This window comes from Rhinopithecus bieti, unplaced genomic scaffold, assembly GCF_001698545.2.
Source record: "Rhinopithecus bieti isolate Rb0 unplaced genomic scaffold, ASM169854v2 scaffold_10223, whole genome shotgun sequence".
In the NCBI taxonomy this organism is placed as follows: Eukaryota; Metazoa; Chordata; class Mammalia; order Primates; family Cercopithecidae; genus Rhinopithecus; species Rhinopithecus bieti.
The window spans coordinates 2647237-2663553 of record NW_016806659.1 but is presented as its reverse complement, the minus strand read 5'-3'; the positions used below and the strand labels follow the sequence as shown (position 1 = coordinate 2663553).

The 16317-nt window shown below is 40.4% G+C and overlaps 1 protein-coding gene across 1 annotated transcript in view; it reads left to right on the top strand.

The window, feature by feature from the left end:
- Window position 1: 1 nt before the first annotated feature.
- MAP3K2 (mitogen-activated protein kinase kinase kinase 2) overlaps window positions 2-16317 on the top strand; it is a 97870-nt gene continuing 81554 nt past the window's right edge. The window contains exon 1 of the mRNA XM_017877336.1: window positions 2-98. The gene's annotated coding sequence lies outside the window, so the exon portion shown is untranslated. The remainder of the gene's footprint in view (window positions 99-16317) is intronic.

Here is a 16317-nt window from a genome sequence, read left to right as displayed (position 1 = left end):
GGGCCGCGGTGACAGGCCGCGCTGGGGCGGAGGGGCGGGCTCGGCGGGGGCGGCCCCTCCTTGGGCCTGCGGGTCTCTACGTCCCTGCGGAGCTGCCGGTACGTGCGTGTGTGCGTGCGCGCGCGTGTGTGTGCGTGTGTGTGTGTGTGTGTGTGTGTGTGTGTGTGTCGGGGGCCGCGGGCTGGGCGCTGGGAGGGGGCTGGCGGCGGCCTAAGCGCCGCTCCAGGGGCGGAGATTTCGCTGGGTGATTGCCTAACTGAGGGAGGGCGGACCTTGGGCCCCCTGCATCCCGTCCTGAAGCCCCGGTCAGCGCGAAGTAGGCTGCTGGGCTGTTAGCTGTCAGACACGTACCCTGCAGAGATTTTAGAAGGGAAGGTTGCAGCTGGTCTTGCGATGAAGCAGAAATGGTCCATGCAGTGAACGAAAAAGTGCTTGTCTTTGCACTGTCACAGTGTGGTAATCTTTTGATGTAATGTTGTTTACCCCTTTTCACGGAATATTTAGGTAGCACTTACGGTGCCCTTAGTCTGCGCCCGGCAGTTGTCATGCCTTATTTCTTCTCTTCCTCTTCCCAGCCCAATGAAGTGGGTATATCGCCCCATTTTACAGATGAAAACTTGAGGCCCAGAGAGATTAAGGCATTTGTCCAAGGTCATGAAGCTAGTAATACAGGAAGTCTTGGTTCGAATATGCAGATGTCTTTTTGTAAGACGGTATTTCTTGCAAAAATAAATACGTTTAGAAAATGAGACTAACTAGGCAGTTTCTTTAATGGGATAAATTCTAAACACATAGACAGACACAGTTTAGTTTTCCTTAACGTAAGATCTTCGATGTCTTTTGCCAAACCATTTTCTTGGCTTTAAAAAAAAAATTTAAAGGATGGCTTCAGATACCTTTACTTTTTGCGTACTAGTACTGGACAGAAAAAATTACTCTCTTACAAAAAAGAAATACGTTTGGTAAAACAGCATAGATCTTGAAAAGTTACAAATTTAGTTTTGTAGTTTGACCTTGATGCCCAAAGGGAACTCACAGTTGGGTTATTTGCTTGAGATTTCCTTGTTGCAAAATTTGTTGCTGGATTATGTGGCAATTTAGTGATTTGTTCGTTGTCTTATGCAATGTTTTTTAGTTCGATGTCAAATTTTAATATCGTAGAAAGTTTGATGGTGTGATTCTTTTTTCATTTGTATGGAGTGCTACTAATCAGTGTTTATAAGCTAACTGAAAATTCTCATTTTAGCATGAGTTTTGTATTTTTTTAAACTATGGTGAGAGGAAAAAATAAGGAGCCAGAGTTCTGTACTGAAAAAAAGTCGATACATTTCCTTGAGTAATTGAAGCTTTGTGCATAATTGCAAATGTTTAACAAATCTATTGATGCCCAATTATACTAGTCTGTAATTTTCCTAGTATATTATCAAGTTGAAGAAAATTTGTGATCTTGCAATCTCTGTGGAGAAAAGGTGAAATTACAAAGTGAACGTGGATGGTTTACAGATTGATTTGTTGTTTGGTTAAAATATAAACATGTTGAATCTTATTGAATTATGTTGTATCTGGTGTTATCCATGTGCCTGTTTTGAGAAACTAGCTGTTAAAGACTTACCTTAAATAATTGGATTGCATTAGAGATTGAGTCTTTTAAGCAGTGTTTTAGGTGGAGCTTTTGTTTCTCGTTTACTTTATTGGTACCAAAGGGGTAAACTAATAGGTGCTGTATTAAAATAAAGTCATGTTTGATACTCTGCAGTTCTTACAGCGTTGGTTTCAGGTTGATTTTCTCTTTCCCTATAGAATTGGAGCTATTTCTCCCCACCTCTCACTTTTTATTTTCAAACAATTTCGAGCATGCAGAAAATCTGGTAGTAGTAAACCACTTGTATCATGACCCTCTAGATAAAACGTTTGTTGGTATCTTGCCATATTTGCTTTATCTATAAATATATGTACAGACATACCTTAGAGAGATTGTGGCTTTGGTTCTAGACCACTACAATAAAGCAAAATAAGTGAGTCACATAAATTTTTTAGTTTCACAGTGCATATAAAGTTATGTTTGCAATATACTGTAGTCTATTGTGTGCAATGGCATTATGTCTAAAAAATGTATATATCTTAATTAAAAAATTGTTTATTGCTAAAAATTGCTAAAGAACATTTGAGCCTTTAGAGAGTTGTAATCTTTTTGCTGGTGGACGGTCTTGCCTCCATGCTGATGGCTGCTGACTAGTAAGGGTGGTTGATAAGGGGTGGTTGTTGAAGTTTGGGATGGCTGAGGCAATTTCTTAAAATAAGACATTAGTGAAGTTTGCCGGATCGATGGACTCTTCCTTTCATGAAAGATTTCACTTTAGCATGTGATACTATTGGATAACATTTTCTCACCATAGTACATTTTTCAAAATTGGAGTCAGTCCTTTCAAACCCTTTATCAACTAATTGCTTATCAACTATCATCTAAGTTGCTTATCGTTGCTTTATCAACTAAGTTTTTGTAATATTCTGAGTCCTTTGTTGCCACTTCAATAATATTCACATCATCTTCACTAGGAGTAGATTCCGTCTCAAGAAGCCACTTTCTGTCCAGGTGTAACGCGGTCACGCTTATAATCCCAGCAGTTTGGGAGGCTGAAGCAGGAGGATTGCTTGCACCAAGGAATTCAAGAACAGCGTGGGCAACATGGCAAAATCTCATTAAAAAAAAATATAAAGGTTGGCCAGGCATGGTGATTTGGGAAACTGAAGCAGGAGGATTGCTTGAGCCGGGGAGGTCAGGGCTGCAGTGAGCTATGACACTGCACACCAGCCTGTGCAACAGAGCAAGACCCTGTCTCAAAAAAAAAAAAAGAAAAAAAAAGCTGCTTCATTTCCTCATCCATAAGAAGCAACTTTTCATCCATTCAAGTTTTAGCTCCACTTCTAATTGTAGTTCTCTTGCTGTTTTCATCACATCTGCAGTTAGTTCCTCCACTGAAGTGTTGAACCCCTCAAAGTCATCCATGAGGGCTGGAATCAGCTTCTTCCACATTCCTGTTAATGTTGGTATTTTGACATCCTCCCATAAATCATCAGTCTTCTTAATGGCATCTAGAATGATGAATCCTTTCCAGAAGGTTTTCAATTTACTTTGCTCAGATCTGTCAGAAGAATCGGATCACTGTCTATGGTAGTTATAGCCTTACAAAATGTATTTCTTTTGTTTTTCTTTTTTTAGTTTCACAGTGCATATAATGTTTACAATATACTGTAGTCATTATGTGTGCAATGACATTGTAAAAAAGCAATGTATATACCTTAATTAAAAATTATTTGTTGCCAAGAAATGCTGAAAGAACATCTGAGCCTGGCTCAGGCTAGCCTAATTTTTTTATGTTTAGAGTTAGCATCTCACTGTATTGCTCAGGCTGGTTGCAAAGTCTTGGCCTCAGATGGCCCTCCCACCTGGGCCTCCCAAAATGTTGAGATTACAGGCATAAGCCACTGTGCCTGGCTGTATTTCTTAAATTAATGAGACTTGATGGAAGCATCCAAATTGGAAAAGTCAAAATACCCTATTCCCTGATGACATGATCTCTCTTACTTTTAGAAAAACCTAAAGATGCCACCAATAACCTCTTAAATTTGACAAATAATCCAGTAAAGTGTCAATACAAAATCAATGTACAAAAATGAGGAGCCTTTCCATACACCAATAATGATCCAACTGAAAACTAAATCAAGAAAGCTATCTTCAAAAAAAGAAAAAATCCACCTAGAAACGTATTTAACCAAGGAGGTGACAGATCTCTATAAGGAGAACTACAAAGCCCTGATGTAAGAAATTGTAGATGACACAGACAAATGGAAAAACATCCCATGCTTATTGATTGGAAGAATCAGTTTTGTCAAAATGACCATACAACCGAATATGGGTTATTTGTCTCCTCCAAAACTCATGTTGAAATGCAGTCCCCAGTGTTGGAGTGGGGCCTGGTGGGAGGGGACTGGATCATGGGGGTGGGTCCCTCCTGAATGGCTTAGCACCATCCCCTTGATGATGAGCAAGTTCATGTGAGATCTGGTTGTTTAAAAGTGTGTGACATCTCTCCACTCTCTCTTGCTCTTGCTCTTGCCAAGTGATGTCCTTGCTCCCGCTTTGCCTTACGTCATGAGGCCTCGCCAGAGGCCAAGCAGGTGCCAGCATCATGCTTCCTGTACAGCCTGCAGAACTGTGAGCCAATTAAACCTCTGTTCTTTGTAAATTAGCCAGTCTAAGGTATTTCTTTAGAGCTGTGCAAGAATAGCCTAATACACTACCCAAAGCAATCTACAGATCGAAGGCAATCAAAATACCAACATCTGTTGGGTGGAGTGGCTCATGCCTGTAATGCTAGCACTTTGGGAGGCAAAGGCAGGTGGATTACCTGAGGTCAGGAGTTCGAGACCAGCCTGGCCAACATGGTGAAACCCTGTCTGTACTAAAAATACAAAAATTAGTGGGATGTGGTGGCAGTAGTCCCAGCTACTTGGGAGGCTGAGGCAGGAGAATCGCTTGAACCCAAGAGATGGAGGCTGCAGTAAGCCAAAGTCGTGCTGCTGCACTTTATCCTGGGCAATGGAGTGAGTCTCTGTCTCAAAACAAACAAAACAAAAAAAACCAAAAAAAAATTATTCACAGAACTAGCAAAAGCAATTCTAAAATTCATGTGAAACCAAAAAGCCCGAATACCCAAAGCAATCCTAAGCAAAAGGAACAAAGCTGTAGGCATCACATTACCTGACATCAACTTATACCACAAGCCTGTAATAACCAAAACAGCATGGTACTGATACAAAAACAGCCACATCCATCGGTGGAACAGAATAGAGAACCTACAAATAAAGCCACATATTTACAGTTAACTGATCTTTGACAAAGTTGACAAGAATACAGACTGGGGAAAGGATGCCCTCCTTCAATTATGGTGCTGGGAAAATCGATCGCCACATGTAGAAGAATGAAACAGAACCCTTTTGTCTCAAAAATCAACTCCAGATGGATTCAGGACTTAATTGTAAGATGTGAAGTTATCAAACTACTAAAAGAAAGCCTAGGGAAAACTTCTGGCCATTGGTCTAGGCAAAAAATTTGTGACTAAAACCTCAAAAGCACAGGCAACAAAAACAAAACTAGACAAACGGGACTTAGTTGAACTAAAAAGCTTCTGCATAGCGAAAGAAAACAGAGTAAGTAGACGGCCTGCAGAGTGGGAGAAAATATTTGCAGACTATACATCCAATGGGAACTAATATCCAGAATTTACAAGGAACTCAGTTAAAAAAAAATGAAAAATAATCCCATTAAAACATGAGCAAAGGACACGAATAGACGTTTTTCAAAAGAAGACATGCAAATGGCCAATAGGCACTTGAAAAAATGCTCAACATTATTAATCAGAGAAATGTGACTTAAAATCAGACGGAGATATCATCTTACTCCAGTTGGAATGACTACTATTAAAAAGGCAAAAAAAAAAAAAAAAAAAAAACCCGAAAAACAAATGTTGGCAAGGGTGCAGAGAAAAAGGAACTATAATACGCTGGTGGTGGGAATGTAAATTAGTTTAGCCTCTGGGGAAAACAGTGTGGTGAGTTCTCAAAGAACTGAAGATAAAACTACCATTCCATCCAGCAATCCTAGTACTAGGTATCTGCTGAAAGCAGAAGAAATCATTATATCAAAAAGATACCTGCAGTTCTGTGTTTATCACAGCACTATTCACAGTAGCAAAGATACGGAATCAACCTAATTGTCTATCAGCAGATGACTGGATAAAGTAAATGTGGTATATATACACAATGGATTACTATTCAACCATGAAAAAGAATATAGTCATGTCTTTTGTAGCAACACAGATGAAACTGGAGGACATTATCTTATGTGAAACAAGTCAGACACAGGAAAATAAATACCTCGTATTCTCACTTCTAAGTGGGAGCTAAATGATGTGTATGCGTGGACATAGAGTGTGGAATGATAGATAATTGGGACTCAGAAAAGTTGTGGGGTGGGAGTGGGTGGATGATGAGAAATTACTTAATGGGTATAATGTACCTTATTTGGGTGATGGATAACCTAAAAGCCCTAACTTCACCACTACACAATCTGTGCAGATAACAAAATTATACTTGCACTCAATAAATGTATACAAATACAAATGGAAATAATTTTCTTTTCTTTATCTTTTTTTTTTTTTTTGTGAGACGGAGTCTGGCTCTTTCCACCCAGGCTGGAGTGCGGTGGCCGGATCGTCGCTCACTGCAGCCTCCGCCTCCCAGGTTCACGCCATTCTCTGCCTCGGCCCCTGTCCCAAGTAGCTGGGCTTACAGGCGCTCCGCCTCGTCGCTCCGGCTAGTTTTTTTGTATTCTTTAGTAGAGAACGGGGTTTCACCGTATTAGCCAGGATGGTCCTCGATCTCCTTGACCTGTGATCGCCCGTCTCGCTCCAAAGTGCTGGGATTACAGCTTGCAGCCACCGGAGCCCGGCCTTCTTTTTTTTTTTTTCTGAGACGGAGTTATCACTCTGTCACCCAGGCTGGAATGCAACTGCACAATCTCAGCTCATGCAACTCCGCCCTCCCTTTGGGGTTTGTCCTCTCCTCAGCCTCCTATTTAGCTAGCTGGAATTACAGGCATGCCGCCAAACCCACGCCCAGCTAATTTTGTATTTTAGTAGAAGTTGTGAGTTTCACCATGTTGGTCAGGCCTGCCGTCTTGAACTCCTGACCTCAGATGAGCCGCCCGCCTTGGCCTCCCAAAGTGCTGGATTCACAGCTATTGCAGACACTGTACCCAAGCCTTATATAATTTTTAACAGAACGTGCGGTGTGCTGGGCTGGCTGCTTGGAATGCGTCACTGTTCTAGGACTTTAAAATAGATGTTTTGGCCGGGCCGCGGTGGCCTCAAGCCTGCTAATCCAGCACTTTGGGAGCCGAGACGGGCTCGTCACGGGTCAGGAGATCGAGACCATCCTGGCCAAACACGGTTGAACCCCGTCTCTACTAAAATACAAAAAAACTGCGGGCGATGGTGGGCGGGCCTCCTGTAGCTCCCGACACTCGGTAGCTGAGGCAGGAGATGGCGAGAACCCGGAGGTGGAGCCCTTGCAGTGAGCCTGAGATATCGGCCACTGCACTCCAGCCTGGGCGGACAGAGCGCCGACTACGTCTCAAAAAAAAAAAAAAAAAAAAAAAAAGTTTGTACACCAAAGACTTGAGACTTGAAGTGACTCCTTCATCCATGGACTGCAGTATGAATGTTGCGTTAGGAGACGTGAAAACAACATTAGTCTTGTACATAAATGCATTGTCAGTAAGCAAAAGGAATCCTTATTTCTGAGCAGTAGGTCTCAACAGTGGGCTTAAAATATTCATTAAAGCATGCTCTAAACAGATATACTGTCAGTCATCCAGGTTTTGTTTGATTTCCACAGTACAGGCAGAGTAGATTTGGCATAATTTTTAAAGACCCTAAGACTTTCAGAGTGGTAAATGAGCACTGGGTTCAGCTTAAAGTCATCTGCTGCATTACCCTTAACAAGAGAATCAGGCCATCCTTTGAAGCTTTGAAGCCAGGCATTGATTTCTCTTCTCTAGCTGTGAAAGTCCCACATGCCATCTTCCAATAGAAGGCTGTTTCATTGCCACTGAAAACCTGATGTTGAGTGTAGACATCTTCATCAGCTAGATCTTCTGGATAACTTGCTGCACCTTCCACATTAGCACTTGCTGCTTCACCATGCACTTTTATGTTATGGAGGTGGCTTTCTTAAACTTCCTGAGCTGTCCTCTGCTAGCATCCGACTTTTCTTCTGCAGTTTCCTCACTTCTGTCAGCTTTCATAGAGTTGGAGAGAGTTAAGGCTTTGCTCTAGATTGGACTTTGGTATAAGGAGATGTGGTTAGTTTGATCTATCCAGACTAGTAAAACTTTATGTGTGTCAGCTAATAAGGCTGTTTTGCTTCCCTTTCATTTGACGTGCCTTCCCTACTAATCTTAATCATTTCTAGCTTTTGATTTAAAGTAGGAGTTGTGTGAGTCTTCCTTTCACTTGAACACTTAGAGGCCACTGTAAGGTTATTAATTGGCCTAATTTCAAATAATAATCATGATGATTGTGTTTCAGGAACTAGGGAGACCCAAGGAGAGGGAAAGAGAGAGGGATGAGGACTGGATGGTGGAGCAGTCAGAACACACCCAACATTTATTCAGTTCATTGTCTTATATTGACATGATTTGTGGCGCCCCAAAACAATTACAATAGTAACATCACAAATCACTGCTCACAGATCACTGTAGCAGATATAATAACAATGAAAAAGGCTGAAATATTGCAAGACTTACCAGAGTATGGTACAGATACACAAGACTTACCAGAGTATGGTACAGATACAGCGCAGAGTGCTGTTTGAAAAATGGTGCCAATAGACTTGGGTCATATGACGCAGGGTGTCACAAACTTTCAGTGTGTAAGAAAGCACATTATTATCTGTGAAGCACAATGAAAAGTGAAATAAAACAAGGTATACCTCTACTGAAAGAAAAAAACTGTCAAACTAGAATTCTAGATCCTGGAACTATATATTTAAAAAATAAAGGAGAAATAAACATTTCCAGATATTTTAAAAAATAACTATGAAGAAGAATAAAATGAAGCTCGATAAAATGAGATATATATTTATATTATTTCCAGCTGAACTGTTTGAAACTAAGCTATGGACATTATGACATTTTACCCCTCAATATGTCACATGCCTCCCCGAAAGTTAAGGACATTTTTTTACATAGCCAAAATACCATTATTGTTACTTTTCTTAGGTGTGATAATTCTTTAATACACTTTAATATATATCCATATTTACATCTCATTCGTACTGAATTGTCATTTGTGGTTTGTGCATCCATCCCCACCAAATCAGGATTCCATCAAAGTTTATTCATTGCATTTAGGTGTTAAGTCTTTTTGATCTCTTCTAATCTAGAGTAGTCTCACCTCTTACCCCCTTTAAAAATGACAATTAGTTTTTTTAAGAGATCAAGACAGTTGTCTTATAAAGTGACTCATATTCTCGATTTGTCAGATTTTCCCCCCCTTATAGCATTGTTTAGCTTGTTCCTGTATTCCCTCTATAACTAGTTGTTAAGTGTAAACTAGGTTTAAAGGGTCGATTAGTTTTAATTTAAACGTTTTGGGCAAGAATACCTAATAAGTGATTTAATATATTTTATATGCCTCCCATTAGGAGACGTACACTGTGCAGTCCCATTATTTGTGATACTAAGTTTGATTGCTTGGTTGAGAGGAGTAAGGTGAGGTATCACTGCAGTCAGCAAGTAATCTGTGACATGATAAATTAGCACTGTAGTGCTAGCCTGTTCTCTAGTTGTGGTATCTTTTGCAGATCCTTGTCAGGCTAACTTTTAAATTTCAGTGTTAATAAATGTTCGTTGGTCTATAGATGGAAACAAATCACAGGAACTGAAAAATATCCAGCTAGGTTAATCAGAATCTGATTTTGTGGATTTTAAAGATTTTAACAAAGAATTCAAAGTATCCTTTGTTACCAATTTTATAAGAAACCTGGCTTGAAAAAAATTGGAATAACTCAATGCTGGTCTTCCATACTCTTAAGAAGTGCATTTAAATTTTTCTTAGACAACATCTACTGCACAAGAATAGCCAGAAATACAATATAAAGGAAGGGTGGATCTACTAAAATATGCTTTGAGAAAATTGTCTCTTTTCTGATGTAATGGGAGGAGCACTGGATTTAGAATCAGAAGATTATTCTTACCATTATATGAAGTTCAAGAATTATAAATTTTTGAGCTGGGCTGTGTGGTGCATGCCGCAGCTACTCAGGAGGTTGAAGCAGGAGAATCCCTTGAGCCAGGAGTTGGAGGGCATCCTGGGCAACAGACCCTGTATCAAAAATCAGGAAAAAAAGAATGGTAAATTTTTAAACTTTACTGCATGTTCTTATTTCATAGTGATTGGTTTAGTACATACAACTTTTGTCTATGTACTAAACATTTAGCAAACATTTGTGAGTAAAGAATGAATTTCTGTTAATGAGGTATGTTTGTTACATTTAGAGTGAACCTCATTTTTATGAAGCCAGTTATAAGTAAATCAAATATATGTAATACAAAATTGAACTTAAAAAACCTTTCCTCTTATTCTCAAAGTGTTGTGTGAGATGTGTATATATATATATATCTATATCTGCACACACTTAACAAATTTGAAATGTTAATTTTGTCTTTGTCTTGGATATTCCTGGGATTTATTTGGAACATTGGTTGACTATATTTCTCTTGGTAGTTAATGACATAGTTGCTTTGTAATATCTTTTGTATTGCTGCCTTTATTGTTACTTAACTCTTAGGTTAAAGAGTTAAGATTAGGTCTTAACTCTTACTTTGTTGTTGTTTATACCTTGCCTTCCCAACTGATAGGAGGATAGGGATAGCATCTTTAGATTCCCCACTGTCACTAGCATACTGCTTTTCTTACAAGTGCTCAACAGTTATTTGTTTGAGATTCATAGTACCATAAATTTAAAAAGCACTATGAGGTCTATAAACTTTGGAATTTTTTCCATTTGTGTGGTTAGTCATTTAGTGCGGACTTTAATAGTTAATAATGACAAAAGAATAGTTGAATATATTTTATCAGTATCCTTTGTATCATTCTCAAATTAGGTCCCTTTATTGTCACTGAGAGTGTTCCTAGAGCACTCCGTGCACACTTGCCTCTACCATGGTACTTGCCCTATAATCATTGCTGTGTCCTTCAGTAGTAAGTTAGTTCATCAGGAACAGAGGCAGCGTTTTGTTGGTTGGTACTCCGGTGCCTAGCACAGTGCAGACAGCAGGGATCTCCTTTTGCAGTGCTGTAAGATTACTTAAAAGGTGATGCCTCCCAAAATCGTTGATGATTTACAGAAGTTTTGTTTTGAGTTTACTGGTTGAGTTTCCTTTGTTTCTTTTTTTCTCCCGCATGATACTGGTTTTACTTTAGTTAAATATAATTTTCTATGTTCTAGGCACTGATTTCAGTATACTTGTAAGATTTTAATTCATTTAATCCCTACAACAATCCAGTGAATTAGTTACTGTTATTATATCCGTAGTGCAGATGAGGAAACTGAAGCACAGGGACAACAAGCAACTTGCTTAGGTTCCCACATCTTATTTTTTTTTTTTTTTGAGACGGAGTCTCGCTCTGCCGCCCAGGCTGGAGTGCAGTGACCGGATCTCAGCTCACTGCAAGCTCCGCCTCCCGGGTTCACGCCATTCTCCTGCCTCAGCCTCCCGAGTAGCTGGGACTACAGGCGCCGCCACCTCGTCCGGCTAGTTTTTTGTATTTTCAGTAGAGACGGGGTTTCACCGTGTTAGCCAGGATGGTCTCGATCTCCTGACCTCGTGATCCGCCCGTCTCGGCCTCCCGAAGTGCTGGGATTACAGGCTTGAGCCACCGCGCCCGGCTGGTTCCCACATCTTGTCTGTAGTGGAGCTAGGACTTGAACTCAGGCAGCCTGGCTCTAGAATATGTGCTCCTAACATGCTGCTTTTCTTGCTTTATCAGGGCAGTGAGAAAATTGGATTTGTAATATATCTTTCATCAAGCAGTATGAAAACATTCTTTGACATTTATATTATGCTGTTTAATTCATTGAGTACCTGCTATGTACCAGAGTGAGGATGGTAATTCCAGAAGGCCTTGAAGAGTCGTCAACAGTTGAACTAAGTTAACAAACCTTATACATTAACCGACTGTGCTTATAATGTGTATTGAAAAAACTTAAAAATATAGAAAAGATAAAATAAAGGTAGTGAATAGCTGAGACTATGGGCTTGGGATTTAGACCTGAGTGTGAGTCTCAGCTCCACTCTCTAAGCCTCACTTCTCTGTAAAATTGGGGTATAGTGTCTAATTCATAGGGTTTTTAAATGAGGTTTAAATGAGGTAATATGTTTAGGACAATGCCTAGCATATAATAAGTGTTCCAAATACATTATCAGTTATTGTAAAAATCTCTCATAATCCACATAGATTATGTCTATTTTGGTGTACAAAGAAGCTCTCTTATTTAATGTGATTGGGAGGTAGTATTTATTAAATTTTAAAAAGTTATTAATGTAAGGGGAATACAAATGATACATTCTACCTTAAATATTTATTTTGTTTTAAGAAAACATAGAGGCCAGGCACCGTGGCTCATGCCTGTATTCCCAACCCTTTGGGAGGCCAAGGTGGGTGGGTCACTTGAGCCCAGGAGTTTGAGACCAGCCTAGGCAACATGAGGAAACCCTGTCTCTCCAAACAAACAAACAAACAAAAACCCGCAAAATTAGGCAGACATGATAGCAAACACACTGGTAGTTCCAGCTACTCAAAAGGCTGAGATGGGAGGATTGCTTGAGCCCGGGAGGTCGAGGCTACAGTGAGAAGTGATCATGCCACTGCTTTCCAGTCTGGATAACAGAGTGAGACCCCATCTCAAAAACAGAAAAACCCAGGAAACAAACAAACAAGCAAACAAAAAAAACCATATAGATGTAAAGCAGTCTGAGTATATGATCCATCTAGAAACGTATGATTTTTCCTCCTTTTACAGTTGATTCACCTATACCTGATTTAACAGTTTTTTTTTTTTTTGAGACGGAGTCTCGCTCTGTCGCCCGGGCTGGAGTGCAGTGGCCGGATCTCAGCTCACTGCAAGCTCCGCCTCCCGGGTTTACGCCATTCTCCTGCCTCAGCCTCCCGAGTAGCTGGGACTACAGGCGCCCGCCACCTCGCCCGGCTAGTTTTTTTTTTTGTATTTTTTAGTAGAGACGGGGTTTCACCGTGTTAGCCAGGATGGTCTCGATCTCCTGACCTCGTGATCCGCCCGTCTCGGCCTCCCAAAGTGCTGGGATTACAGGCTTGAGCCACCGCGCCCGGCGATTTAACAGTTTTTTTGTAATTAGCTGTTGAGTCTTTCTAAAATTCAGCTTCATTTTTAAAGAATCGACTCTTCGTATTTACAATTTTACTGATTTATGTAGTATTTAAACTTAATGTTATTTTATCACAAACTATGTGTTATAAACTGTAAATTATGGTAACAAATATAACTAATTCTTGGTAAGTTGATGGGAACATAAATGTACTGGTCTGATAAAAAGTAAGCTTAACAGGTGGTGAATGTTCAGTAATTTATTGGAGAGAATGGAGAGTGTTGGTTAATTTGCCAAATTAGTTTGTTAAGGATGTTGGATAAGAGAAAATGTTGTTGCCTTGCCTTCTAGTATCTCTGAGTAATTGAGAAAGTGTTATACAGATGTTTAAACAAAGGATTCAGCACTACATAATAATAATATGTCAGTTTTGTTTCAGCTCTTTCAAGTTTTTAAAATTTGTGCCTTTGGTTTTTCTTTGTATTCTGGTACCTTGAGGATGTGTAGTTTTTTTAGATCTCCGTTTTCCATGTCTGTCATCTTCTCTCAGTATCTTTGCATTCTAGTAAAGCTTCTTAGGTTTGACCTCTGTAGCCACATCAGTAGTTCTTTTCTTTATACCCTCCAGTATCTATTAAAAATATTTTTTGTCTCGCAGTTTTTGTTGTTGTTGTTTGTTTGTTTGTTTTGAGACAAGGTCTGTCTCTGTTGTCCAGGCTGGAAGGCAGTGGTGTGTTCTCAGCTCACTGCAGTCTCTGTCAGTTGAATCTGTATTATTTTGGCAGTCCTAGATCTCACCCATTTCCTTTTTCATGTTGTCTTTGTTTTGCATCTCAGCCTAGTCTCCTGTTTGGCTTTCTCTTCCTGTTTTATAAAGACAAGTCTTCTGGCATTAAAGCTATCATACAATTTTCTACAAATTTCAAACTGTATCTTAGGAAGCAGAGGTAATACTTGATTGTCTACTACGTGCCAGAAAATTCACATTACATTTTTAAACTTCTTAATAACTATGGTATATCATATTTTCCTGATTTTACAGGTAAGACTCAGTCACATAGTGAGTGCAGTTGGGATTTTGTGTGGCTCTTCCAGTTAGAGCAAAGGTTCCTGACATTCCTGCTGCCTCCACATTGCTCATATTCTCATTATATTCATCATTCTCTATGATAAATATATGCACTGGAATATATATATTCTCTGTGATGAATGTGTGCACTGGAATCTTCTGGGGATTAGAGCCAATGTAGTTTAAAAAAAAAAAAAAACTACTCAAATTTAGATGCTATTCTAAATAGTTTTATAATTGCCTACATCTTTTATAATTGCTAACTCAGAGTTCTGATAAATATTTGGGTAAACTGGAATTATTTCTTTATTTATATTCCATATGCTTTTCAGTGGGATGCCAATAAACTCATCCATTTTAAATACATTTTATGGGAAGGAGGTTCATTTTTCTGATCTCTAGGAGAAGTAATATGGGAGAGTTTAATGTCCATAGTTAAAGGATTTATTTTAACTTCTTGACATGAACAGAGTGAACATTGGGTATTTTCATACCATATTTCCATGGTATGTTTTGATTTCTTTCTTTCTTTCTTTTTTTTTTTTTGAGACAGGATCTTGCTGTATCATTGAGGCTGGAGTGCAGTGTCAGGATCACTGCTTACTGAAGCCTCGACCTCCCAGGCTCAAGCAATCCTCCCACCTCAGCTTCCTGAGTAGCTGGGACTACAGGCACACTATTATACCCGACTAATTTTTAAATTTTTGTAGAGGCAGGAGCTCTGTATTGCTCAGGCTGGTCTTGAACTCCTGGGCTCACACAGTCCTCCTGTCTCAGACTCCCAAAGTACTGGGATTATAGGTGGGAGCCACCGTGCACAGCATCAGCATGATTTTTAACTAGTTGTAGACTATTATTCTGAGTGGTCTATGAACAAAACCCCCAGTATCTCAGTGGCTTAAAACAACAAAAGGTGTATGTTTTGCTCATATCGTGTATTCATTGAGGGTCAGCTGGCAGCTCAGCTCAACATTTTTGTCATGCTTACTTTGGGTCCCACTTTAGAACCTCACGTGGGAGCAGCCACTGTACGGAACTGCTGGGTCCAGCCTGCAGACCCTGGCTGAATGACAGATGCACAAATGCACTCAGACACAGGAATCCCGTGAAAGAGCGGGCTAGGGGACCGGGCGCCTGCAGACACCGAGGAGGGTGCTGTAAAGAGTCAGCAGCTGTGGCCCTGACAAGCCGGCCCTGCAGGCGTTTATTCAGTATAGATTTAATGACAAAGGCCTTGAGTCAGCACACTTGTGGGCAGTTCACATGGTCATGCCCCACCCCCTCCCACCCCAGTAATCCTGCACTCAGAGTTAGATTAAAGGCCAGGTTCCAAGGTCTGAGTAAACTTACCCAGATCAGTTTCTTTACATTCCCTTGTTATCTAATCTAAAGTTTCAGGCACCAGATAAGAGAATCTGGCTGCCTTCAGCCAAATCTGTTTCCAAAGCTTTTGTAAAACCTTCTGGCCTTCCAAGAAGGTTTGCATCTTTCTACAATTTTTCCCACCACCCTGACCAGTCTCCTACATCTCTACCTTTTCTGTTTTTAGCATCAGATTTTGTTGATAGGAGAGTACAGATGTGTGCAGCAGGTTTGTCAGGCATAGTGGTAACTGCTCATATTCCGGCTTTGCATCCTAGAATTAGTAAATAACATAAAACAAACTTGAGTATAATTAGCAACATTTTTTTTTCCAATCAAGGAATGACCTGTAGTGTTACTTGGCACTTAAGTTCATTGTGTGCTGCTTCTAAGGAATCCCACTGGTCGTATGTTAATCTCTCTCAGCCAAGCGGGCCAGTTGTTAGAAGCTGGGAAGGGGGTGTGTTTGTCTAAGTAAAAGAGTAGAAGAAAGGTGGATTTACAAGATGGGCCCAATAGAGTATAGCAGGTACCGGTTGCAGTCAGAATGAGAGAATTAATCCCAGCACTTTGGGAGGCTGAGGCGGGTGGATCACAAGGTCAAGAGTTTGAGACCATCCTGGCTAACATGGTGAAACCCTGTCTCTCCTAAAAATACAAAAATTAGGCCGGGCACGGTGGATCAAGCCTGTAATCCCAGCACTTTGGGAGGCCGAGACAGGCGGATCACGAGGTCAGGAGATCGAGACCATCCTGGCTAACACGGTGAAACCCCGTCTCTACTAAAAAATACAAAAAAACTAGCCGGGCGAGGTGGCGGGCGCCTGTAGTCCCAGCTACTCGGGAGGCTGAGGCAGGAGAATGGCGTGAACCCGGGAGGCGGAGCTTGCAGTGAGCTGAGATCTGGCCACAGCAC